General features: G+C 49.2%; 1 long non-coding RNA gene across 1 annotated transcript in view; it reads left to right on the forward strand.

Annotated features, from left to right (window-relative positions):
* Window positions 1-27,574, forward strand: part of LOC125612624 — a 153,199-nt gene continuing 125,625 nt past the window's right edge. The window contains exons 1-2 of the long non-coding RNA XR_007343104.1: window positions 1-102; window positions 3,421-3,507. This is a non-coding gene — a long non-coding RNA (uncharacterized LOC125612624). The remainder of the gene's footprint in view (window positions 103-3,420; window positions 3,508-27,574) is intronic.

Genomic DNA, 27,574 nt, shown 5'->3' on the forward strand with positions numbered 1-27,574 from the left:
CGCCGAGAGTCTGCAGTGTGTGAGCGAGAGTGAGCGCACAGCGCCCGGCGAGCAGGTGCCTGTGGCGCGGAGAGCGCACCAGCGAGCCAGCAAGCAGCGGCCGTGAGTGACGGCAGAGGCGGCGGGGGTGGGGTGGGGTAGGGAGCGCCGGGCACGACTCAGGGCTCGGGAGGTTTCTGGGCGGGGGCGGGGTTCTTGTCCCTCGATAGCCGGTCCCTGCGTACCCGCACGTTCCTAGCCAGCGGTTACCCCCTCTTTACTCAGTGCAAAGGGAGATCCGGGCGACGGGAGGCAGAGGTCGAGTCCACAGCCGCTATCCGGGGGCCCATCCCCCGCTCTTGCAGCCCCTGCATCCCGGTCTCCCCCAGACTTCATCCGAGCCTGCCATCTCCTCAGACATCTGAGGGAGTGCGGTCTGGTCCCCGAAAGGAAATATAGGGCTGACATATGGTTGGGACCGGGTACATAGTCCCGGGTCTATGGGTCTATTCTCCTTCCTCTTGGGAGTCCCCAGCCAGTGGATTTCAGTTTCTGTGTCAATGCCCCAGCCCTGTCCTGCAGCCCTGACCCGAGGTTGGGGTGCAGCAACCTAGTGGATTCTGTATCTGCTTTTCCTACTCACTAGCCTCTGGGAGGCACCGCCAGAGGGTTCCCAGAGAGCCAAGGAGAAGGAAACCAGAGGGAAAATACTTCCAGCAGCCACCCTGGTCCTGGCTGCCAGGGGCACAGCCTCCAAGAGGAAGAAGCTGCAAGCTCTTTCTAAGCCTTGTCCTTGCCAGAGGGGTGCCCCTGGGCACCGCCCTGCCTCCTTCCTGGGCCTGGGTTTCAGTTTCCTCATCTATGGCCAAGGAGTCATTTCTATACCCCGGGTCACTGTTGCTCATCTATTAAGCCCTTGGTTACCAAAGTCCCTCCTAGGGTCTCCAAAGATGCAGTTGCTAGCTCCTTCTGTCACTGTGCCACTTACCAGCTTTCCCTTGGAAATTCCATTTGCCCCTAGAAACCACTATGGATTGATGAATGTTAGACCCTGCAGGGCCCATTGCTGTCCTCAGCTTCTGAAGGGAGGGGGCAGACTTGCACTGTGCCACACAGATTCAGGACCATAGTGGAATTCTAGGAAAGCAGATTTCATTTGGGGACTAATTACAAACAGGATTCCCATGGCAAGAGCTAGCCCACAGTGCGGTGGCTTGCCTGAAGGAGCAGCAGTCTCCTCTCCAGATCCAAGCAGGACCCCTCCAGGCAAGGACTGATGACCAGTGATCAGGGATGTGCAAGGGGAGAATTCCTGCAGCTAGAGGGAGTCACGTCTTGATTACCTTTAGGGTTTGTGGATCTTCTATGTCTGTATCACCTTGTGGGGTAAGTTGTTTCTTGCCCATGGCATGACGGGGTTATTTTTATTAGTAAGAGTAAGAGCCATATATTATCACATGGTTTTCATGTAGCAGACAACTGGCTACTCACTTTCCACGCTTTGGTTCTCAACAGGACAACTGATATCCTTCTCAAACAGAAATCACATTACTTTCCCATGCTCAAAACCCTTCAGTGGTTCCTATTTCACTTGGCATAAATACCAGTGGCTTGACAAGGTCAAGTGATTCACCTTTCCGATCCCTGCTTTCTCCTCTGCCTTCACCTCTTTGTGTTTTCTATCCTCTCTCTGGTTCACACTTCTCTCACCACATTGTCTTCCTTTCTGTAATGCAATATACTGGGTATGCTCCCACCCCAGGGTCTTTGCACCAGCTATACCATCTGGCTTGGATGCCCCTCCTCCAACCACCTGCTTGGCTAACCCCATTATGTTCTGTTTTTTTTTTTTTTTTTTTTCAGAAAGTCACCTTCTCAATGAGGCCCCACCTGGGCTACATATTTAATATTGCAATCTGCAGCTCCCTGCCCAGCAGTCCCAACTTCTCACCCACATCTCCCTCTTCACCTTCCAAAGTATTGTACATTCATTGTGTTTCTTGTTCAAGGTTTATAAAACTCTTTGCTTTGTTCCCTGATGCATCTCCAAGCCCCTACAACAGGGCCTGGCACAGAATAGATGCTCAGTAAATACTTGTGGAGTGCATGAATTGGGTTGTCATTTTATCCCAGTAACAACCCTATAGGGGAGACATTGTGATTTCACCTAATTTTATGGGTGATGCGGCTGAAGCTCAGAGAGCTTATGAAAATTCCCTGAGTTCACACAACTAGTAAGGGCCAAGTGAGACTTCCACCCAGGTCTGTTTTACTCTGAGCTCCTTGTTCTTAACCAAAAACACCCAGCTCTTCCCTACTGCAGGTAGGGCTCTGGTCCTCATACCTGGAGTTGGTGAAGAGAGCAGGCTTCCTGCCTTGGACTGAGGGCAGTCAGGGGCATCCTGATAGAGCCTTGCAGTCTCTTCCCTGACCATTCAGCTGTTTGGAAAGGGGCTGTTTGCTCTTTTGTCCCCTCTTGTAACCTGTGCAGGCAGCTGTTGGATCTTCTTCTCTGTGTCCTTAACTCCTATCTGAGTCTGATCCATCTTTAGACCCAGTAAATGTTTAAACTAGGAGCACTGTTAGGGGTGTTAGGGAAGGGGCACTTTATCCCCTTTTGCTAGGGTTTCCTGTGGGCAGGGCAGGGATTTTGACTCAGTCCTTTCGCCAGTTGGAGGATCAGGAAGCTGAAACCAGGCCGTGGTTCCCATTGGACCTTGCCGGTGCCTGGCCACCCACTCCCTGGGAGGAGCTGGCTCCCTCTTCACACATCCTGGTGGTCTCTCAGCTGGAGGTTCTAGAAGGTGTCTGTGGTGGAGTGTTGCTTCTCCCAAAGGGATGCTTCTCTCTGGGGACAGAGCTATTCAGCCCTACCAACTGCAAATGTCCTTTGGACTCCCACAGAGATACCCTGTTTAGAGTGAATCTTGCTTTCCAGAAGTGAAGCGGGTTTTCTGCTGATAGACTTGTGAGCACAGTTCACAACTATCCTGTTTCCAGACCTGATTGCTCATCAGTGGGTGGTGACAAGCATTTATCCTCCTTCTCTCCCTCCAAGCACAGCTCTGAAATGCCTGTGGGATCACTGTGTAAAGGGACCTGGTAGTGAATACTCCTGTAATGTGACCAGTGGGGTATTAGTTTATCTGGCCCAGGTTTGGGCTTGCTCCTGTCATGCCCTGGTTTCCATGTGCCCAATCTCAGTGCCCTGTCACTTTCCTGCCATCACCCACTGCTCTTGTTGGGCTTGGAGTTGGGATGCGTGGCGCTTGTCAATATCATTTTGTGGACGGTTTCGCAGGGCTCTCAGAGGTACCTCAAATAGCACTATTTAGAAAAAGCCTGCCCAGTCACTTGTGAAAGCGCCCTTAAATTACAGCCCTAAGTGAAGATGTCGTTCCTTGGAACTCACTTTCAAAATTTATTTATTTTAATGCTCAGGTCCTCTTGGAGTTGGGGTTTCGATATTCTTGTCTCGGCTGACCTTTCCCGTCCTCCCTGTACCACGTACAGCAACATTGATTTTGGGTAATGTATTTTGATTTTAAGATGCAGCCCATCCATAAACTTTTCTATCAATAATCCCAGCGCACTCTGTGTACCCGACAGCTTAAAGCAAAATATCAGATTTATAGGACTTTTATTTTTGGCCAATTTAGTCACTCACTTGCCATCAGTGTCAGGGGATAAAGGCCTGGAGTCTGGCAGCAGGAAGGCTGCCCTCCAAGGGCACATGTCAGGTCAGTGAGGGATTGGGTGGGAGGGCAGGCCTTCTCGGTGCCCTGTAAAAACTGCTGGGGATTGATAAGGAAGAGATGGCAGAGTGCTCCTGAGTCGGGGGAGGGCAAGTGACAGGGCTCATATTGGGTTCCTTTTGCCTTCTTTGGTCCCACCTGTCACCAGCTTGGAGTGCCAAGCTGGGTTCTAGCCCCTGTACGGCAGAGACAGGAGAGGGCTCCTCTGTTCTCATCAGGGTTTAGGGCCTGGCCCTGTTTGTGTGCCCTCGGCAACGCGGGCCTGGCTCTCATATCAGTCAGCCTGGGCTCAGCTGGCTCAGGGAGGAGACCCACAGCTGCCAGGCCCCAGGATCTGGCCTGTCGTCATTTTCACTGCCTTGTCAGTGTCCCCTCCCTGAGTCCCCAGAGCCTGGGGCTGTGTTTGCTTGTCAGAATCAGGATTGATTGGGCTTGGGAATTGTCTAGAGAAGGGAAATGAAGAGGGAGAAGCTCCAGGCAGAGCCTGTTTCACTTCAGACATTCATTCAAGCCAACGTGTCCTGAGCACCTGATTCCTCATTGGCCAGCACATACCTATGGCCACCTACTCTATGGTGTACCCAGTGCTGGGGCTTTTGTAGTGAGCCAGGGAAATTTTCTGCTTGCCGAGAACCTGCATTAAGCCAGAGAAGGGGAAGAGAAAGACCCTCAAAGAGGAAACCAAAACAGCCTGATCATTTCATCCAGTGATGGGTAACATCACCCAGCCCCCCTCCCTCTGCACTTAGTGATCAGGGGGAGATCTGAGGGGCATCAGGCCCTCAGAGACATGGGAGAAGAAGAGGGCTTAGCATCAGGTGCAGCAAGTGCCAAGGTTAGGGTAGAGAGTAAATGTGGTAGAACATACTGAGTTTCAGAGGCATGGTGAGGTGAGGCAGGGACAGTACATTGGGGCTGGGTGGCTAACATAAGGATTTCTGTGCCAAGAAGAGAGAGGCTCAGATTGAACAAGATATGGCCCTGGTCATGGTTCATGGAGCCTAGTGGGTGAGCAAATCCAGCACTTAATGATCCAGCCCCTAGCGAGAGACCTTCAGGGAGGAAAGAGGTAGATCCTATCCAGGAAGGTTGCCTGACTTCAAGCTGAGTCCTGAACACACAGGAGAAGGTGATTGGCTTAGCTGGGGTGGGGTCAGTGTGTGTCAGCATCTCAAATAAGCAGCTGATTGTACAATCCTGTGGAAGTAGGAGATCTGGGGTTGTGGCAGGGACAGAAAGAAAAGTCTAGGATGACAGGATCATCAGTGGAGTTGAGGGACAGGATAGGCTAAGACTTTGAACTCATTGCTGAGGAGGTCTTGATGATCTGCAGGGTGGGGTGAGTTTGGAAGCAAGGAAACTGGCCATCCCATCCAAGGTGCAAGACTGAGGCTAGGAGCCCAGAGCAGAGGCAAGGTGGTTGCCACAGACACCTCCTTATGTGGACCCTGCTCTGAGAAATGTCCTCACCTGTCACCTTTTTCCGTTCTCTGTTCTCTTTGACCTTGAGAGCTGGCACTCACAAATAGCAGCACACCCAGCACAATTTAAGTGTGAAGGTTTGGGGGTGAGCCCCATGGTGCCCAAGTTTGGCGGTGCTCAAGTCTTTGCCTTATCCTTCCTGGTTCCTCAAAATTCTGGATTTAGTTGGGAAAACATCAACAATGATTCTGATGAGTGTCATCTGAGCAAGGTCTTGTTTCCATGGCCTGGGTTGTCTGTGGCTCATGGGACAACTAAGTAAAAAGTAAAGTGAAACAAAGCAGAACAAGGTGGGGTCCAGAGCTCTAGAGTTGGATGGACCTGGTTTCAGATCCTGGCCTTGTCTTGGCCTTTCAGAGCCTCAGCTTTCACATCTGTAGGAAGGGTGTGCTAACATTGTTGAGTGCAAAGGGTGGACAGGAGGATCGACTTTGAGAGCAGCTTGCTCAGCAGCTGGGGTGTAGTACTAGCAGCAGCAGCACACGTTTTAAAACACATGTGTTTGCTGCCTTTGGTGTTGTGAGGATGGAGGATGGGCATTTGGGGGTCCTTTCTGCCTGCCTTTGCACCTGGGTGCTGGGGAGGGAAGGTGCTATAGAGAGGAGAAGGGGAGTCAGAACTTGGAGGTGATCAATGGAGCTGCGCATCCCCTAATGGATTTTATTACTCTGTGTGTGTGTGTGTGTGTTATTTAATCATTTGCCAAAATAAATCTTACAGACCCATGGAGAGTTTATTTTATTTTTATTTTTAATATTCTCAATACACTCGGGGTTTTATTTCCCACTAGATCTATTAGTTTAATTTAGTAGAGGACAGTCTGTATACTTAACCAAAAATTGCTTTGACATTATGGAGAATTAAGAGGCTGGGGCCAGATGGATCTGAGCAGATCGATCTGTTTGAGATAAACTCTGTTATTTCCCCATGTGCTTTCTTCACCTTAATGGCAAGGACGGTGATTGGAAAACACAAAGCTGGCTATTAATGACTAGGGGTCAGCCAGAGGGTCAGGGCTCTTGCTCTCATGCTTTCTCCAGACCTCCTTCAGGACACTGTCTGATGATTCCGGTGGAGATGCTTTTGGGGGGGATAGAGGCATCTATGGTTCCCCTCGATCCTCGTGTTTACTCCTGCTGATCTTGGTCTCTCTGGGACTGACTGGCTTCCTGAAAATTCAGCCTCAATCCATCAAGGGACCAGTGTGAGCACAAGGTCTGGGGCATGGTGCTATGGAGGTAGCAGTGTGTGTGTGTGTGGGTGGGTGGTGGTGGGGGAAGTCCAAGCTTAGGGATGGATGCTGCTATTGAGGGATCTTCACTGAGTCTCCACTATGCTGAACTCAGCTCCTCCTGTTGGAGGGCACCAGGACCTTACCTCCCAGGGCTGATATGGGGTCAATGAGCTGATGTCCCGAAAGTGACTTTGTAAATCAACATGAGGTAGACTTATGTCAATGATTATGGTCTGGTGTCCCTTGCATTTCTGGATTCTAGAAGTGGCTCAGGAAATGCCAATCACACTGAGGATTCAGGACCTCAAGACTCTGGCATCCCTCTGTAACTTTCTGGGCCACCATGGTAGGTTTCTGACCAGAGCACCCTAACAGGATGACAGGCACTGTGGGACACAAGAGGCTCTGGAGCACTCGATAACTCATCTCCGTGCCCCAGTGGTGGCTCCAGAGGTGAAAGCAAAGTAGATAGATCCTTGGTCCCATCAGTACTGTCCTGGGCTGAGGAGCTCCTGCAGTTCCAGCAGAAGACTCATCTCTGGCTCCACCTAGGAGTTTCAAGGTTGGGTTCTGGAGTCTGTCTCTAGTCCCAGATGGTCCATCCTATCAGGCCAGCCCTGGACAGATGGCCTGTTCACCCAGCACTGTGACTAACTCTGCCCAGCTGGAGTCTATTTTTCCTCTAGGAAATCTTCCACATGATCTCTTTCTCCCTCCACATTTGTCTACCTTTTGTTGTTGTTGTTGGTGTTGTTTCCATACTCAGGGTGGCCCTCAGGTATGACTTTAAGCTCTTGTCCCAGGAGAGCTCAGTCTTACTTTCATTTCACAGTTCAACTTCCAGGAAGAGGTGGTGACTATGGGGACTCTGTGTTGGGTTCTCTGAGACCACATCAGGTGATTAGTGATGTCTGCCGTTGGCATGGGGCAGGGGTGAAGAGGAAAGTGGCAGGATTTGCCACCTCCACAGTGGCTTCCTGGGCCTCCTTGGGAACTGGACAGGGCTTCCACCTTCTAGGCTTCTCGTGCTTTCCTCTCAAGGCCAGCATAGGGCTAGCTCCATATGCACAGGTAGATCTGTGCCTGGAGTTGGCAGACTTGAGGAGACTCTCACTGTTCACCTTCAGTGTAGAGGCCGGTGTTTGGGAGGGAGGACTGGCTCCTGGCAGTGCCTTATTTCAGCCCAGCTCCCTGCTTCTGCCCAGGAGGGTTCACCTGGGGAAAAATGTGCACATTCTGAGTCTTTCCAGGACAGGAATGCTATGCCCATTTCATCCTTGTACCTATCTGGACACCTTGTCTGGCATGTGGCAGATGCTCAATGGGTGCTGGGTGGCAGGAAGCCAAGGCAATTATACGACTTTCAGTGAATTCCCAGGTCCCAGCCATTCTCTAAAAGTAACCTTGGTCTTTCCTGGTCCTGTCCTGGGTGCTGGCTGTGGAGCTATAGTATGGGGTCAGAAGGTAGGGACGAGCTCCTGATTTAAGATCATCTTTAGCTTCAGAACCCCGTTAGGTCTGGGCCACCCTGAAGGTCAGTTCATTACCCCTGCTTCAATATAAATGTGCAAATGTGTAGACAGGGTACAAAATGGACAGGGTGTTCCTATGGGGACTCCCATCCCGGTCTGAGTAGGCTGAATTCTGCCATCTAAACTCTTGCTCCCCTTGGCTCTGATGCTGAGGTCTGGGAGTGGCTCCCTGGCACTACCATGACCTTCACTCTTGACTTGCCCCTTTAGAGTTCCTCCTGCCGATAGACTGGCAGCTGCCAGCGCTGCTAGGTTTGTTAAATGTCAGTGGTTTAATATCAATTCTGGAGGTTTTATTGCCTTCCCCCCAGGTTTTCCAATGGGATTTTGATCCAATCAAGGCCAATCCAGAGTGATGGTAGATTTGTGTTCCTGTCCGAAGTTGACAAAAGGTCACCCTGCCTGAGGAACGGCCAGCTGCCACGGCCATGCACACATGGGATTTCTCTGCTGCCCCAGCTCTCTGGAGGCAGGCCCACTTTCTCCCAGGAGTGCAATGTCAGGTGGACACAGTGCTGCGCCCCGTGGGGCCTGTTGGCTGGGCCTAGGTGCCTGGAGGTTTAAACTCTGTAGTTGCTAGCCACAGAAGGACCTGGTTTTATTTGCAAAATGTCTTTGATGCTTCAGATCTAACTTATTTTTTTTTTCACAATAATGTTTCAAAATATCATTTTTCCCCTCCTAGGGGGAAAAAAAAGACCTATCAAATGAGATTCTCTGGGAAAGGCTTTGGTGCCAGACCATGCTGGCCTGTGCCCCTGTCCTTTCCCTGGCTTAGCCCCCTCTTCTGATCCTGGTGTACAACACACTGTCCTGCTCCTTCCAGGACCAGGTGGCCAGCAATAGGGGAGAATAGGTATAAAATTTTTTGTCAAGTTTTGAGGTAGCCCCAGTGTAGTGAGCCTTTAGGGAGCACCTGCTGTATGAGTGGCCTGGGGTAGCTCAGGGCCCAGTTGTCCCAGTTATTGACAAAGGACCAGGTCCTGGTGGGCTCAGGACTCACCCTTGCTGGGGAAGGGTTGTCCCATGAGATTGCAGCAACAATATTGGCCTGCACTGTGGCAGTAGGGGTCAGGCATGCAGTGTGGCTTTCAGAGCCTCCCAGCTAGGGGTGGGCAGAGGGAGATCAGGGTGGCCTGATGGGCAGGGATGAGCCACAAACTGATGTGCATTTTGGGGTAAGGGAGAGTAGCAGAAGTGCCTCTGGAGTACACCTGCAGGCTTGTTAAGGGGTTGTAGCTTCTGCCCACACCTACCTAGGCAAGTTGGGGCTGAGAGTTCGACTGCCCTGGATTCCAGCTTCAAACGTCACCAACCTCCATTCTTTGCATATTCTCTCACCTGCATATTCTCCTCTCAAAGACAATCTGGTGCAGGCATGCTCTCCAGATGGGCTCCAGCCTTCCACCAACCTTCCTAGGGACCGGGGTCTGAGGGATGTACCCTCAGGACGTAGGTGGTGGGCATGCACTCAGACAGTGGGTATGCAGAGGAGGTATATGTGTGCACATGCACATGTGTGCAGTCACTATAACTGTGTGGATGACTTGCCCAGAGTGTGGGTGTAGTATGTTCAGATTGGTTACCTTCTGTGTGCCGCAGTCTGGCTGGGCACAAAATCACGAGCTACCACACACCTTGTAGATTCAAACAGCAACTCTTTATTCCCGAACTCACACCGGCACTCTACACACGTTCTGGGGAAATTCACGTTCTCTGCAAAATCCCAAATACTCTCTCAATTCCGCGAGAACTCAACGGGAACTCAAGGAGCAGGCACGCCTGAGGCAGCAGGATACGCCCTATTCCCAGCAGGGTACACCTTAAACCTGGAACCGCCCTAAACCCGGATTGTCCTAAACCAGGACGCCCTAAACCCAATCCGCCCTAAACCCGGATCCGCCCTGGTCCTTGAGCAAGGTCACCTTACATGCAATGTCACTGCAAATGACCTGGGTCATGCCATGCGTCATTCTTACTTAGCAATGGCCCTCAGCATCTGTGTATCTATGTGTGTGCACAGGTAGCATTTGCTCACACAGACAGAGTGACAGCCGTGTGAACAGACAACACAGGTGCACACAATGCTGTGAGAATACCCAGACAGTGTGTGTGTGCAGGCCATGTGTGTGTGTGTGTGTGCGCGCACAGGTTGTGTGTGTACACACACATCACAGTGAGGCAGTTTTCAGCCTCGTGGCTTGCTCTCCCAAGAGTGTCCTCTGTGGGGTGTGGGGGTGCTGAAGGGGAAAAGGAAACTGGAGACAGCTCTAGGAAAAGGCCCTTTTCTCCCTGTCTTCCTCCATTTATATTTCTTCTTCCTCCTCCTCCTCCCCTCTTCCTTCCTTCTCTGTTCCCTCTCCTGCCTTTCCTGTCCTCTCTTCCCATCTCTTTCTAATAGCTCACTTTTCTTCCTGGGACCACAAATTTAAGCCTGACTTCCCTCCCTGCCTTCTCCTCCAGAGCGGTCCACTTTCCCCTGCTGACCTGCTCTTGGAGAAGAATGGTTGGTTTCTCTTCCCTTCCCCTCTGGACAGGCTCAGGTGACCTGAGGACCTGTACCCTAGCACAGTAGAGGGATCAACTTGTTTATGCAGTACATAGGCTCCCTTCTCCCTCCTGCTGTCTGGAAGGGTGTATCTGAGATCTCTGGAGCTCTGTGGAGCCCACCACTGGACTCCAGGCTCTTGCGGGCCAGGCAGACATATAAAGGGGGAAGGGAGAGATGCTGATGAGTGGCAGAGAAATCAGAGATGTTTGTCTGCACATGCAGCCTGAGCCCTGGGGGAAAGCCCCCGAAGGACCCACCCTTCAGCACAAGAAGCATTTCTCCGAGAACTATTTATGGGGCTTCTTTTATATGGGAGGCCAGGGGCCATGATGTGGGGGACCGCTAGAAGGTGATGGAGGCCTCATTCCTGACCTGCAGCCCTATGCCCCACCTGGGGTGGGCACTGCTCAGTTTTGGGGCTTTTGCTGTCGTGTTGCATGCATATGGCAGCCACTTCAGGGAAGTGGTGGTGCTGGCCCCAGGGAACCATCTGCACATTGCTCTTGAGGGCTGGGTTGTGCAGTGGCTGCTGGCCAGGCTCCGTGCTCTCATTCCACCCTCAACAGCACCCTATGTCCAGAATTACCCCCCCCCCCTCCCATCCCCCACAGACAAGGAAACTGAGCTCAACAGAAGGAGAAACAAGCCTAGGTTGGCCTGCTCTGCTCTCAGGTTTCTGCCCTGGCCTACTTTGCTCCTGGCTCCTGGGCTTGAGGCTGGGGAGAACACAGCTGGTCTCATTCCAGGATCTTCCTACAGAGGCTGATAGAGGCACCCACTTCTCTCCCTCTTCTCTTTCACAGCAAGGATGTCTTCTCTATGTCTGCTTTCACCTGCCCTTTAGTTTCTTAGCCTGGCTTCTGTTGGGAAAAGTATAAACGGCAGCCATACCCCAGAGAAAAAACCCCAACATGGCGCCTAAGCACCTCTTCTTCCTACCTTTTTCTTTTCTGCAGTGGCGTGAAAAGTTCCCGCCCGTGTGAACTCTCCCGCCGGCGCCAATTTCAAATCTCGCTGGCGGGGAACCTTAGCCCCAATGAGAACTAATTCCTGGGCTCCGGAGCTGATATCTGAAAGAACTTGCCAATAAACGGGTGGCTGCCATTTATCTAAGCCCTACCATCTCCCCTTAGTTCTATATAAGCACACTGCTTTTTGCAATAAAATTGGAATTCTCCCGGCGAAGTGTCTTTGCGTGGGGAATTCTTTCAGCTTCCACCTATTTCTTTACTGAAGTGACTCCTGGTAAGATACCTCAGTACTTCATTGTTCTCGAAGATTTAAAGAAAGAAATTTTTAAAAAATCTAATGAGCACAGAATTGTACATATTTATGGAGTGCGGCATGACATGTCAATGCATGTATACAATATATCCTGATCAGATCAGGGTAAGTCTCACATGTCCTGAGCTTGGCCTTCTAGAACATTCAGCACCATCGAGCATATTCTGCTCCCTGAAACGCTGGCTTCCCTTGACTTGTGACAGTCACTTTACTGACTCTAGCTGCTCTGGCTGCACACCCTGGTCCCCCTGTTATAATCACCATGTCTGCCAAACCACTGAGTGCCGGGGTTCCTTGCTGCTCAGCGTAAGCCTTTTCTCTAGCTCTGTCTTTGTGGGCCTCACCGCGTGTGTCTCAAGGGAACCTCGCAGTGTCCACACCGGGCTCATGGTTTGTCTTCATGAACGCAGCGCCCTGTGAAACCTGGCCCACTACCAACCTTCTCAGTCTTAGTGCTTTTCCTGACAGCCAGGAAGACCAGTGGGAGGAATCCTGACCCTTTCTCTCTCTCACCCTGAGGCCCATTGCCGTGACCTTTCTCTCAGTTGTGTCCTTTTCTCTTCACTGCCTCAGTCACCAACTCATCACTTCCTGGATGATGTCAAGGTCTCCCCGAGCCCGGGCACCTGGCTGTGGAGGAATGTTCCTTGTGCTGAAGGGCGGGTCCTCTGGTGCTTTCCCTCAGAATTTGGACTGTGTCTGGAGCCAGACCTCTCCGTCTCAGTGGCTGCTGTTGCCATTCAGTCCCAAGGTGCATCGTCACACAGGGCAAGGAGGCACTTACTGACCTCATCTGTTAGAATATCTGTGTGCTTTTACCTTCTCCTCCTCCTAAACTCCCTGTCATTTATTGAGCACCTATAGTATGCCTGACAGTGTAGGACTGTAATAAATATTTCATAAGTTAATCAACAATGAAGACATAAATGTATTAACTTACTCTACAAGACACTTACTTTTATCATTCTCATCTTGTAGATAAAAAAAAAAAACAACTAAGTTCTGAAGACATTTAGTAATGAATCCAAGGGCACCAGTAATGGTACACAGTTGAATTGAAGCTAGCCCTGGTGGGGGCTACCAGTCAGAGCTGTCCAGATGCCACTCAGTGTGCATGGGGTCTCCTCTGTCCTCTTTCCCTGTTGGAGCATTTCCTTAGCGTCTCAAGTTGGGGGCTGTATAGACGCAGCCACTGGGTTAGTCAGTGCAGACTCTGGTGAGCAACTGGGTAATTATTTCCAAAAATATTGACTTGTAATGTGAAGAAAGCTCTTCTCCATGCCACCCGTCAGCAGAAAATTGCCTTTGGTATTAACATTTCATCAACCGCATAATGTGAATTGATGTAAATGCATAATTAGAAATAATAGCCTGGGAAAATTCACTCTTATTTATAAAATTGGGCTTGTTAAATTAAAAAGGGAGCTAACGACTTCCATCTCACTGTTAAAACATGTCCGAGGCTTTGCCTGCTCGGCTTTGCAGAGGCCCTGCGTCACATCAGTGGGTGCCTGGGTTGCATCCACAGCTCTGTGGGGTGATCTTGGAGAGGGAACAAACTCTGAGGAGGCATGGACACCACCTGTCCTAAAGGTGGCTCCCTAGTAACACGAATGGGCCTCTCAGAAACATCTCAATCATAATGCAACAAATGGCAGTCCTTGAGGAAAGATGGGCGAGTTACAGTTTCCTTGGCCTTCATTCTTCTGTAGAATGGGGAAAACTCACCTGAATCCCAGGTATGTGGTGGGACTTTCAACATGGAGATGATAAACCCTTTCTCCAACTGGGTTTTATTGGACAGTTGTGCCTAGTCCCATTCCCCAGCTTCAGAGGACTGGGAAATGTGACCCAGTCCTTGCTGATAAGGACACTCCTGTGCCTGAGCCCAGTAAAAGAGGTCCAGGGTGAGTGGGGTCTCATTGGACCTAACACATCATAACAAAGAGTCTGGTCTGGTTACCAGGAAAGTAGTGCTCCAGCAAGGCAGGCATTGAGAATGATGGCTAGAGCCATCTTTCACCATGTGGGGGAGGAGTCAGGACAGAGTCACAGAGAAAAGACTTCTATAATGTTTGGATATTAGTTGCCATCACACTTGGAGGAAATCTGAGGCCTCTGGCCCCCACCCCCTTTTTTCTTTAAACTCCAGTTGGAGTTACTACTAGAGAGGATCTGGCAGGATCTGTCCAGGTCTCTACCACCCCTGATTAAAAATTAAATAGCACGTCATTAATAGCAGACATTGATATTTTAAATAAGGCTGAGGTTAAATGAGCCTCTCCACACCTACTAGCTCTTACTGATCCACAGTGCCTTTATTATTGTCCAGCCCTGTCGGCATACTGTCTGACCCTCTTTGAAGCCAAGACTTGGCCCTCCTGGGAAGGGAGTCCCAGGTGTTCTGCTCAGGGAGGTCCTGCCTTTATCTAGTTCTGGAGACTGAAGTGGAGTCAGTGGGGAGAGGTCCTGTTCCTGGGGGATGTGTATGTGAAGACTGGTGCAGAAATGGATTTCTTATTTCCAAAGAATAAGGTTGTGATTGATGATAAAGTCCAGGGAACAGGACATATAAAAAAGAGACACTCCTTAGCTAGTTTTTAGTCCTGTACTCTTTCAGAGGAGGGTTTGAAGGAACTTCCCATAGTGACGATAGATTTAGGCTCCACTGGGCAGACTATCCTAACCCAGCCCCAGTACCTCCTCTTTGGGGCCTCGGAGAACAAACGTGGGAGACTGCCTGGAAGGGCACACTGGGGTCTGCCTTCCAAGCACACAGGGGGTCTGATGGCCCTGTCTGGGTCCTCATCCCTATCATGTCCAGGGTCATACTTCCTTCTTCTCCAGGGGGCCCTGACCTTTCTAGGAAATGGCCCCTCCTTCCTTGAAGCTGTTCCTCTGTAAGAACCACAGGGAAAATTCTCCAATGTCCACTTTTTCAGGGGAGAAGACTGAAACCACACGGGGGAAGGGGCTGGCCCAGGGTCCCACAAGGGTTTTCCGCAGAGGCCAGGCCTCGGATTCTGCCAGGGCTGAACTCTAAGTGGGCATCCAGAGGAGGCTGGGCAGTGTGCTCAGGAGTCAGAACTGCATCACCTTCCTGGCCCCCCAGGCCCACTCCAGGGGACGGGGGCCCTTGAGGAGGGATATATATATATAACTATTCCTGGGCCTTCTCTGGCCCTTCCCTCCTCCTCTTCTCCCTCTTCCAGGGGACACAGGTTCCCTTTTCATGTGGGAAGAAAGCTGTGCACTTGTCTCCAGGAACAGCTGGGCCTTGTCCCTTCAGCTGTGGCTCGTCGCCTGCCACAGGCCAGACAATTCCGGCTGTGTCCTGGGGACCCAGGGGCTGAAGGAAGCGGGTTGGCTGGAAACCAGGAGCTGCAGGGGGCGTGGAGCTTATGAAGCTGAGGCTGGGGCCCAGGAGGCTGAGGCTGAGGCCCGCAAGGAGCCCGTTTTCCTGGGGCCTCCGGCTTGCCGTCACGCTCCAAGGGCGTGAGTTCTGTCAGCAGGGAGGGCTGCTGCAGGCCCAGCCTGAAACCTTGGGCCTGGTTCCTTTCTCACTGGGCTCTCAGAGGATGTGAGCTGCAGATGAAAACCTCTGCCCACCTGCTGCCCCTCGAGCTGCCCTCCCCTGAGCTGTGTCCCCCAGTGGGCTGGAGGCTCTTCTGTGGGTACAAAAGAGGAGAATGCTGGGAAACAACCCAGCCAGGAACAGCTTCCCTGTCTTGGCCTCCATGAGCTTGCTGGGCCCTGGGAAGCTCCAACCACTGTGCACTCACCAGGGCAGGAGCCTTGACATAACATTCAAGGCCACCCCTCCCCTGCCACCCAGCCTCCTCTCCCTCTATGGCCAGCCCTGGGCTCTGATCCCAGTTTCCCCCACTCAAAACTGTAGCTCATAGGCAGAGCATTTGTTCTGAACCCACTAATATTCCACAGAGTGTGCAGGTATTACCTCACCCCGGCCATAAGCTATATGCTCTGACTGCACTCATTTTGCAAGTTGTTCAAGCCAAGAAGACTCAGGATGGTTAAGAAACTTGCCCAAGGCCACACAGCTGGCCAGCGTGCACCTGTTTCACTCCAAGTCTCGTGCTCAGATCCAGAAGTTTCCATAGCTTCTCTGTGCATCTTTACCCCAGCTGCTGTGTCTTTGGCTTGGGAAGCTTTCATCTTTTCTTTTCTTTCTTTCTTCCTTTCTTTTTTTTTTTTTTTTTTGGTACTAGGGATTGAACCTAGAGATGCTTTACCACTGAGCCCTTTTGTATCCTAGCCATTTTGTGCTTAGAGACAGGGTCTTGCTAAGTTGCTGAGGTCTCTTTAAGTTGCCAAGGCTGTCCTTGAACTTGTGATCCTCCTGCCTCAGCCTCCTGAGTCGCTGGGATTACAGGTGTGTGCCACCCTACCTGGCCTGGGAAACTATTTTCTTTATTCAGATGACAACCATTTATGGGATTCCCATCCTGTGGTTATTCATGCTTTTACATTCCAGAGGGTGACACAGCTCATAAACATGTGAATAAAAAGGAAGAAAAAAAATTGCATAGTGCTAACTTCTCTGTTGAAAGGTTGTTCTGGAGTATGGCTAGGGGTGTGCTTTAGTAGTGAGGTCAGAGTAGGGCACCCTAAGGTCCTGGATGACAAGATAGGAATCAGCTTTGCAGAACTCAGGGTAGAGGCTACCAGGCAGAGGAAGGCTGAGCAAAGGTTCTGGGGTGAGCACAGAGACTAGAGGAATTATTGCCTATGTGGAACAGCAAGAAATGAGGGCAGGGGTGGTGGTGGAGGGGGACACACAAACACTTAGGCCACGTTGCTGCCAGGAATGTGTCTCCATGTGACTTTATGTCACTGGACTCAATTCTTTGTCTGAGCATTGGGTCCACAACAGCCCTGTTTCTCAGGTGCCAAAGCTGAGAAGGACCTGTGGGACAGAGAGACATCTCTTCCCACTCAGCTGAAGGTTTGTCATGAGAAAAAAAAAAGGGTCACCCTGCTGCATATAGGCCCAGAGAGCAGAGTGAAACCTGTTGTCGGGAGGATTTAATTTTTTTTTTTTTGATACTGGGGATTGAACCCCTAGCTTCATACATGCTAAACAAGTTCTCTATCACTGAGCCACATCCCCAGCCCTTGGCAGGCACACTCAGGAGAATTAAACAGTCACAGATATTCAGAGATGGGAAGAGTCACCGAGAGAATAGTGGATTCTGAGGGAGCTATGCATGGCGGCAGAATCTGGTAAAACAGCTGGCCCCTGGGGGCAGAGTAGAGGAGGCTGGGGTGCTGAGGGGTGTGCCAGCCTGACACTGGGCTCTCTCTCAGTGGTCTCTGTGCTGTCTGTGTGTGGAAGGACGTCAGCACTGGAGAAAGGGCATGTGCTCCCTGGGTCTCTGGGTGCCTGGGTGAGATTGCAGATTTGGCTTCAAAATTCTGGGCTGGGAATGTGCCTGGTGCTTGATAAATTTTGTCGCTTGATTGATTTCATCCTGGCCCTGGAGGAAAGTGAAAGGAAGATTTCTTGATTTGAGAAGACCAAATTAGGAACAGATGTCTTTTCGAGCTATTAATAGGCAGTTGGGGAACGAACAATGGGGCTTATTTTTAAAGGCGCCCATAGCTCGTCGGTTGCCGCTGACCATGGGGATGTTTTGTGAAGGGAGTGCTTCATTTTCTTGCTGGTGGAGAGTAATTTTCAGGAGATGGCCAGGTCTTCCTGATGCTCCACTCAGGTGGTGATTCAGCGGGTCACATTGAACCTCTTCCTCCAAATCGTTCCCGTTTCCCGGTAAGGGCTGTAGAAACACCCCATGATTCTGATAAATGGGTACATCACAGAAGGCTCTTCTGGATAAGAGGATGTGGAACACACACGATGTGTACTAATTGGCCCAAGTCATCTTTTTATTCTTCAATATAGAAGTCTGGAGTTGAGCATTTGGGGGAAATGAATATAAACCACCGTGGAAGCTATTAGTAGCATTAGCAGCATTATTCACAATCACAATTGTTGAAAATTAAAATTGTCCATTACTCTGTGTGTGCGTATCTTCTCTCTCAATTGCAATTTAAAAGCTAACGCCACTTAGCTCATCAAAAATAATATGAGTGAGGAAAATGGCTTTTCTTTTTTAAAAAATCCCCAACATTTTGCCTTAATATCTCCCTTTGAAGAAAGTCAAGTTAATTATGATGCAGACAAGAGAGTTACTGACTTAATTTAACATGGTAGGTTGCACCAGTGGCCCCCTCCCTGTTGTCTGCACACACTTCGAGGAGAAGCCTACTCTGGGGCAAATGTTACCTCTGAGCAGCCTGCTAGGACATGCAGCTTTAGACACTCAGAGCAGGCAGGCAGGAGCCAGCAGGAGGCACCCAGCTTCCCTGGGTGACTTGTGACTTGGAATGAGGCTTGCTCTTCTCTATGAGATTAAAACCCTCTCTCCCTGTCACCTGGGGCTTGTCTCAGTCCCATAAAGGAGCTGCTTGGAACTGCAGCAAATGCCATGGGTGTGCCATTCCCCTCCCCCATTACTCACGGTTGCCCGGCACACAGTTGCTCTTTATCCTGGGTATGTGGCGCTCTCCTTGCAGACTCGGTAGCATGCAGCAGGGGCCTAGAGTTAGGGGGAGTCCATTTCCCCAGGAGCAGCCTTCAGCTGGTGATGAATGAGAGCTTATGGATTATTTAAATACCTGCTTCCTCCCTTCTTAGGTGGGACAGCTCCCAGGCCTTTTCTGCACCATGGTCCAGTGGTGCCCCAGGAGGCTTGAGCTTACAGCAGTAACTTGCTCATGACCACATCCTGTATGTTTCCTTCAGTCTCACTTTCCACTATGTTAATGGGCTATATCAGGATCTGCTCCTGTGGTTGGGGATGGGGTGATCACAATGGCAGAGAGGGAAGAGGGTGTCTTGTAGCATGGGAACAGGGGACTTGATGGCAGGTACCCTGCGTTGGCAGTGCCTGGGGACTTGAAGGATACTAAAAGGGCACATTACCTGCAGGCCGCTCTTTGGGCTCCACTTCTCATGGGTTCCTGGCATGCTCAGCCAGGTGACCATGTGCTGCTCTGAGGCTAAGGCTTGGAGGGCCTTGTTGCAGGGCACATCTGTGTAGAGTAGTACGCTGCCCACCATCCCCTCTACAGTGCTTTGCAGTTTAGGGTGAAGTCAAGAAGCCCCCACTCAGATATTGAAGCACCTGCAATCCCACACAAGGTGAGCCCTTTGCTGTAGAAGAGTCTGAAAGAAATGGCAGCTAAATGCACTTTGCAGAGGTCATGGCCCAGTCATGGGTGTCCTTCCCTTTGTTCTGTGCTGTCTGTCTCCTCTGTATCAGCAGCGTGCTTCTACTTTGGGAGAACTTCTTCCCTCACTCACCCTGCACTTCCTGGGGGTGGTGGTCAGGCTGTGGCCAATGGGATCATGTGACTCAAATTCGAGGCAGAAAATCAGCAGGAATTTTTAATTTGGAATCAAGAGAAGACCCTCACCCTTTGCTGTCTCTAAACCCTATGTCAGTTTGGGACTTGTAAATCTGGGGTTGTGGCTGCCACTGAACAGTTTCAGAGACAGCCTTGGGAAAAATGGTGAGGAGAGATGGAGACACCCCCGACACCCCCAGCCACCCATAGAGAATGCCTGTCTTTTTTGGGGTTGGAAACCACAAATCCTCCCTTTATGCCTGATCTGACTTGGTTTGTGTTTCTGTCACTTGTCACCAAGGGTCCTGACTGTCATACCCTCATTAAGATGTATTTGTTCAGATGCCGAGGCCCCTGGCTCATTGTAATCCTAATGACTGGCATAGAAGCCTGTCCTTTGGCATATCTGCTCCAATTCAAGCATTCACTGAATGTCACTTTCGCTAGAGCATCTAAGGGAGTATGCGATCAAATCAAGAGATGGAGATCAACGCGGTCCTCAGGGAAACCAGGTTGAGGAGAGAAGGAAAGGGATGAGAGCCGAGGCCCGTCAGCTGCAGTGGACACACACTGGTTAGAGGAAATGGTGCCAGAGTGAGCTGTCAGCACCCTCTCAGTGCCGTGGTGCCCATTCAGCATGTCTGGGAAGAGAGATGGTGGGTGGGGATGCCCCATGTACGTTGGCTCAGCTAACTTCACTGATGCCCAGGAAAGCTAAAGAGCACAGGGCTAGTTGCCTCTGGTGTGATGGGGGTGGTCCACAGCAGGGAGAAGAACCAGCCACGGGCCTGAGTTCTCCCAATTTCAATTCTGTCCTTTGTACCTCATTCACAGACATGTTCTTATCAGACCTTGGGTCCTGGGTTTGGGAAAGAGGGTGCCCATCTTGGTGCCAGGTAGCTTGAAGAGATGCTCACCCTTCATGGGGCTCAGAAGTATTTGGGGACTCCCTAATTGGAATGGCTCTGAGCTCCTGCCTGGGCTCTGCTGTGCGCTTCTGAGGGCTGATTTGGCGGTCACATGCACCATACTAAGGCCTGGATTTCTGAAGCTGCCTTGGCCAATTTCCCAAGCTCAGCTGGTTTTCTGCCTGGTGAGTCTGTGGGACATTGGTGTCCTTCCTCACAATCCTGAGTCCCCAGCTCCAGCTCCTGATGGTGAACCTGATGATCAGCCTTCCAAGAATCTTTAGCCTCCGAGTGCCTTTGGAGGCTATCCTATCCAGGCCTCTGCTTCTGGACAAGTGAATAGTTGTAAGGGACATTCACACAGACCAGCCTTACTGGTCGGCCTCTTCCAGAGCTCCAAATCTCTTATCAAGGAAGTCCCCCATGCTATCTGACCATATGCTACCTTGCTGCCAAGCCTGGATGATTGTATTCTAAATTTGTGTTTGGACTAAGGGTTTAAAAGAAGGAAGAATCAATCAGAAATGGCCCAATCTTACCAATTTTGTTTTTTTAAAACAATCATAAAGAGATTTCTTTTGACTAGAAATGGATCTTTTCGCTTCCCATCTCTGTCTGCCTCTGTGGGGTCTATTGCTCCCAAATCTGCTTGCGTCAGGGCTCTCTGATGTCTGGAATCTCGAGTAGTTTCCTGGAGACAGATGGCATTGATTTTGCATTTGTTCCACTCTGCCTGTCTCTCACAAAATATTAACATCAGCTATTGACATGGAGCTTCTGAAGAATCAGAAACCATTTGATCTGCAGCTTTTAAAAAAATATTTGGTAACATATTAGGCATTGAGGGAATTTTAGAGAATGGATTGTTTTTCAAGCATTTGGAGAATTTTTGGTGAATCGCCCAGTGGTTGCTCCTGTTTTGAATGTGATCTTATTTCTTACTTCTGACGTTTTTGACACTTTGGTTGGATGTCAGTAACCTCAGGATGAGGAGAACAGGTTTGCCAGCTTCTGTGTCCCATCGTAGAGGGGAAGAGTCATGGACCAGGAATCTGCAGAGGTGGCTCTGTGTCTTTGGGCAAGTCATTTCTCCTCTTTGCGCCTCAGTTTCTCAACTGGTAAAGTAGGGAGCGTGTTCTCTTTCCTCCATGCATCTCAGGATTGGGGGGGAGTGCCTGTGGCCTGGATGAATGACTTAATTGCTTTTTCTCTTTTTTGGGGGTGGGGATTGAACCTAGTGCCTCCTGCAGACTAAGCGTGTGCTCTACCATTGAGCTACACCTTCAGTTTTGCTTAACTGCTTTAAAAAAATTTTATTGGTGCATTCTAATTATACATCATGGTGAAATTCATTATGCCACATTGTACATGCACATGATTTGCTCCATCTTTTCCCCCAGTACCTACTTTATTCTGCCTTCCTTGTTCCTCTGATCTGCTTGCTGTGTTCTAGTGATCTCACTACTACTACTACTACTACTACCACTACTACTTTAATTGACGTATTATTACTATATATACATAAGCAGGACTCACTGGGTATATTTGTACAGCATAATTTGGTAGATTTCATTCCCTAGAACCTTTTCCCTCTCTCCCTCTCAGTCCCCTTCTTCTCTATTGGTTTCCCTCCTATACTTAATTGCTTTCAGTGGGAGAGTCAGCCAGCACAGAATGTCACTTGGATTTATTTAACCTTGAGTACCTGAGTGTTCAAGGTACAAATAGACAAATGAGGGGGATCCCATTACCCTGCACAAGGAGTCCTTCAAGACCTCTGACCTCACAGAGCCCCAGGGATGGTGTCTGGGCAGGAGGGAACTTATTTTCATAAGACGCCCAGCCCTCAGGCCCTTGAGCTATGTATGCACCCAGGTCTGCATAACAAGGGGTTCTAGATTCCAAATGGTTGGTGATGTGACGACTGTGGGAAAAGCACCGCAGAAGGGGGCAGCTGGGAAGGAGGCTGATGTCAGTCACTGTATCAATGGAAGAGAGGAGAGGGGTACCTCCTCTGTGGGGCTTCCCATCACTCAAGACTTCACCATGCTTCTCTGTGACAGTTCTGTTTGGGGAAATCTGAAAACGCTCTGCCTGGTGCAGACTCCTGAAGAAATCAGCCTGGATGGGAGATATTTAGTGCTAGTTAAAAGATCAGGCAGCTCTAACTGGCAAGGAGTGCTCGAGGCAGTCTGATGTTGCCGAATGGCCGGCTCTGCCAAGATGGCCTCTGCTTTCCCTGGTTAGAGGTACTGTTCAGAGGCACATGTGCTGAAGGAACATGCAGGCCACCGGAGCAAACATAGTGCCGGGGCATGGAAGCCGCTTCATTCATTCACTCGTGCATTTGTTCTTTCAGTTCTGAACCCTGGGCTGGGCTGGAGTTCAGAGGTGGGCTACCAGCTCCTGGCGGGTAGGAGACTGGGAGGCCAGGAGAAGCTGGAAGCTACAGGATGCCCAGTGGGAATGCCCAGGCTCACCAGTGCCTCTCACCCTTACCTTCACCTTGTTTCCTGGGGCCCTTAGGTACCTCAGGCTCCTTCTAACCCCTGTCCTCACCAACAGCAGCACTTGAGTCTGAGCATCCACAGCTTCTCCATGAGACCATCTCTTTGAGGAAGTCAGCAGGGTCCTCTATCAAGGTCCCCTGTAAACTGATGTTTAGCTCAGCCCCTTCTTATTTCCACCGGAGAATTTTCCTTCCAGGATATTAGGGGAGAGCCAAAGCCTTCCCTTCCAGACTTCTAAAGCAGAAGTAGGCCAGGGATGATAAGGGCAGCCTCTATCCCAAAGCCAGAGGTGACTTCTACAAAGGAAGAGGCTGGTGAATGGGTATGCAGGTATTTTGGTCCTGTGGGAAGTGGCCACATGCAACATTTGGTTTCCCCTAGATGTCAGCTCAGGAGGCCTCTGCTGTTTGCTAACTGCTTTACTTGATAATTCCCAAGACTCAATTCCCAACTAAAAGGATCTTTAGGGGCTGCTTCATTGGACTTCATGTAATGGCAGATGACAGAAAATCATCAGATACTTCATAAAACCAAGAGGGCAACTCACTCAGTAACCAAAAAGCTTAAGCTTTAGGCATGGCTGGACCCAGCAGTTCAATCTCTCTCTTTCTTTTTAAATATATCTTTTTGCTTTCCTTTTTGAGCTTAATCATCTTGCAGTCCCCGCCATGTGGATGCCCTCTGTCTACAGGCTATCTACAGGTTCCTTCCTTAGGGATTCTTGCAAAAGTCTTAGAAGTGAGTATCATCAATCAATTTGAGTCATGTTTCTTCACCTGAACCTCTGCCAGTGTCCAGAGATCTGGGTCCCATCAACTGGCCAGGTTTAGGCCATGCTTCTCTCAGAACCACTAGAACTTGAGGGTGAGGAAGTGTGCTGACCCAAAGGAACGTCACAGTGTTGTTTTGAGAAGTGAGATGCCTGAAAGAACTGGTATGCTCTGCAGGGGAAATGAACCTACCCTCCCCGATGGCAGGAATCCCTTCCATAGCCCCTTGACATTTGAGTGATGGGGCACCTCTCTGGGCCCTCCTCATTGTGTGCATGTCCTACGTGGTGCTGCCCTGACTTGGCTCCTTTCATTTGCCACTGTCCTGGCTGGACCTCAGGATCTTTACTTTCTAGGCCCTTCCTCATTGAAAGACTCTGGAGTGGAAAATGGAGACTTTCCTGAGCTGCCTCCTCTCCAGCCTGCCAAGGCGGTCCCCTCTGTACTGTCATGGTCCCTGTCTTGGCCCTCTAAGTGTGTTCCAGCCTGTCCATATCCTTCCTTCAATCTCATCATCCTTTCCCTTTCTTACCCTGGACATATTGCCTCCTCCAAGTTCTTCCTGGGCAGCAGCAAGCTGCTTGGCTCTAGAGAGGGACTGGTCTTTCACCCTGTCCAAGGGCATAGACCTTGATGTGAAAAAGTCCAACCCTTGTGCTATTGCTCAAACTCAGCTCAGGGCCAGTAATATTGCAGGGAAGGATGACTGGGGAGTGATTGAGAGCAAGGCTTCAGGGTGCTGTGGCAAATGCCTGTAGTTGCAGCTACTTGGGAGACTGAAGCAGGAGGGTCCCTTAAGCCCCGGAGTTTGAAGTCAATCTGAGCAACACAGTGAGATCCGGTCTCAAAAATAAACAAACCTGTAATCCCAGGGGCCCAGGAGGCTGAGATAGGAGGATCACAAGTTCAAAGCCAGCCTCAGCAACTTAGCAAGATCCTGTCTGAAAATAAAAAGGGTTGTGGATGTGGCTCAGTGGTTAAGTGCCCATGGGATCAATCCCTGGTACCAAAACAAACAAACAAACCAACCAACCAACCAACCACAAACACAAATGCCAGAGAGCCAGGCTTCAGAGCAAGGCAGAATAGGGCTTAAATTCTGGTTCTTACTCATTATTAGCTGGGTGCCCTTGGACCAATTACTGCAGCCATGTGAGCTTTTTCACAAATGTGAACATCAGAGATGGGAATATGACATGGGATTGTACCTGGAGATATCAGCCATGGGTCGCAATCCCAAACATCTAGCCTGGTACCTTCTGCCTGCTTTTATTCTGCCCTTGTTATTGAGAGTTCACTGTTCCCTAAAACCTCAGAGTGGGCAGATCTCTTGGAGAACCTCTCCTTACCCAGGGGGAAAAATGAGCCCCCAAGACTAGGACAGGCTTATCCAAGATCATATAGTGAGATTATGGAAGGCCTGGTCTTCTGCTCCCAGCCCAGGGTTCTGAGCACTGTGACCTCAGGAAGGGTCATTGGCATGTGCAAATTTTGCATTTGTTTCTGAAGGGAATGGAGAGCAATGGAAAAGAAACTGGGAGAGGAAATCTCAACCCTCTTGAGGGTAAAATCAAAGCTCAATAGAGTCAGTTCTGCCAAATGTCCTTCTACCTCTGGAGGAGTGTTCATCAGTCAGAACAGCACGTGGCTGGGGCTGTCACCACACTGCTGCTTGGGAAGGTGGCCAATGCTAGGGTAGGACACACTAATTTCCTTTGAGGGCGGTGGATGGGACCATAGGGTCTAATGGCTTTGAGGATTTTTCTTTTTTCCTTCCATGAGGGTGGAAAGGTGTGGTACTTTTTCTTACCCACCATAATGGGTCATGGCCCCCACTACCATAACAAAAGCTAGGTTAATAAGAGAAAATCTTAAATTCATTAAATCAAAGTTTTTGTGCTATAAGAGCCTTCGGAAAAAAAAAAAGACTCAAAGACCCAGGGAAAACTCTATTTTTATGCTTTTATTCCATGAAGAATAAATGTCCATGTAGAAATGATGGGACATAGGGTCTGAATTGATGGTAACAGACTAAGGGGACCCAGCAAGGCCTGTCTGTCCAGATTCTTCTTAGTTTCTTTCCTTCTGGGTCTGGGGCAGGTCTTTTAGGAATGAGGGTCCTTAAAAGACAATGGAAGAGAGAGTGATCTTTTGAGGTTTTATGGCTGGTTTTGAGAGAGAGAGAGAAGTTCTGGTTTCCATGACACACCCAGGGGAGAGAATTCTGGTTTCTACAACTCATTTTGGGGGAGAAAAGGGTGAGAAACAGAAGAGTAGGAGGAGGTCAGAGAGACTAGGATAACTCTGAGGCCTCAGTTCTCCTTCAGTTCAAAGTTCTCAGCAAGCCAAGGTGCCACCCTTTGGGCTGTCATCTTCTGACCCCAACTCACCCTCCTCCCTTCTTCCTTCCCTTCTTCTTTCTCCCCTCCCCCTTTTAATTGGTACCAGGTTTTGAGCCCAGGGGCACTTAACCACTGAACCACATTCCCAGTTCTTTATAACCACATTTTTATTTTGAGACAGAGCCTTGCTAAGTTGCTTAGGGCCTCACTAAGTTGCTGAGCCTGGCTTAAAACTTGCGTTCCTCTTGCTTCAGCGTCTGGAGCCGCTGGGATTATAGATGTGCACCTCTGGCTTGGCTTCCCCTTTTAAGAATAATGACTTCACTGATTTTATAAAACTAATACATCCTTGTAAATAATTCAAGTGAGAGATGTGGGAAAGTAAAAGAGAATACACAATCCAACATCTCACCATCCAGAATTCATTGTTAAAAGTAGGTGGTAGCCATTCCCATTGTCTCTCTAGGAATATGCACAGGTACACAAATAGGAACAGCTGAACATTTTACACGTGCTATTTTAAAATAAAATTGTTACGTTTTGTTTGATTTTCATAGCAGCAATGAAAACCTAAAGTGAAACTGAAACAATGGTTGAACTTCAGACCAATGTTTTATTGCCTCAAAAAGCATCCTTCTTAAAAGAGTCACTAAAATTATGAAAAAAAGGAGATTAGGAAAAACAGTATATTCTGGGTATCATTTTTATTAGGCATATTTCCAATTCTAGACAATTTTGACTAGCTCTGTACTGTGAAAGCTGAGGAATTTAGCAGGTTTTTTTTTTTTTTTTTGAAGGTTCTCATCTGATTTTTTTTTTTTCCTAGATGAGACTTACTTTGAGTTTAAACCATTTGGATTCTCTCTTGTGGGGTTTCCTCTGAGTCCACACATTGTTGTTTTTGCTGCTTCTTAATTTTTCCATGACCTTTGCATTTCAAGTTTTTTTTTTTCTATTTTGATGCTGTATTTTATTGTGTAATAGTTTTTTAAAAAATTTCCTTCTAAGAATCATGGGTGTTGTGTTGCCTGACTTTTTTTGTGCTAGAGAATATTTGCCTCTTGAGTTTTCTATTTTAAGAACAACTTGAAACATATATGGTGTTCCCTTTAATAATGTTCAACATCTCTAGAAATTAGAGAAATGCAAATCAAAACCACTCTAAGATTTCATCTCATTCCAATCAGAATGGAAATTATCAAGAATACAAACAACAATAAATGTTGGTGAGGATGTGGGGAAAAAGGTACACTCATACATTGCTGGTGGGACTGCAAATTGGTGCAACCATTATGGAAAGCAGTATGGAGATTACTCAGAAAACTTGGGATGGAACCACCATTTGGCCCAGTTATCCCACTCCTCATTTTATACTAAAGGACTGAAAATCAGCATACTTCAGTGATGCAGCCACATCAATGTTTATAGCAGCTCAACTTACAATAGCTAAACTATGGAACCAACCTAGATGCCCTTCAACAGATGAATGGATTTTAAAAATGTGGTATATATACAATGGAATATTAGTCAACTTAAAAGAAGAATGAAATTATGGCATTTGCCAGTAAATGGATGGTGTTGGAGAATATCATGCTAAGCAAAATAAACCAATCCCAAAGAACCAAAGGCTGAGGAATGTTTTCTCTGATATTCGAATGTTAATTCACAATAAAGGGTGGGGCTAGGGAAGAATAAAAGTACTTTGGATTAGGCAGAGGAGAGTGAAAGGCAGGGAGAGGGTATGGGAGTAGGCAGGGTATTAGAATGAATACACGATTGGTGTGACTCTACATCAT

This window comes from Marmota marmota, unplaced genomic scaffold (assembly GCF_001458135.2).
Source record: "Marmota marmota marmota unplaced genomic scaffold, marMar, whole genome shotgun sequence".
NCBI lineage: Eukaryota > Metazoa > Chordata > Mammalia > Rodentia > Sciuridae > Marmota > Marmota marmota.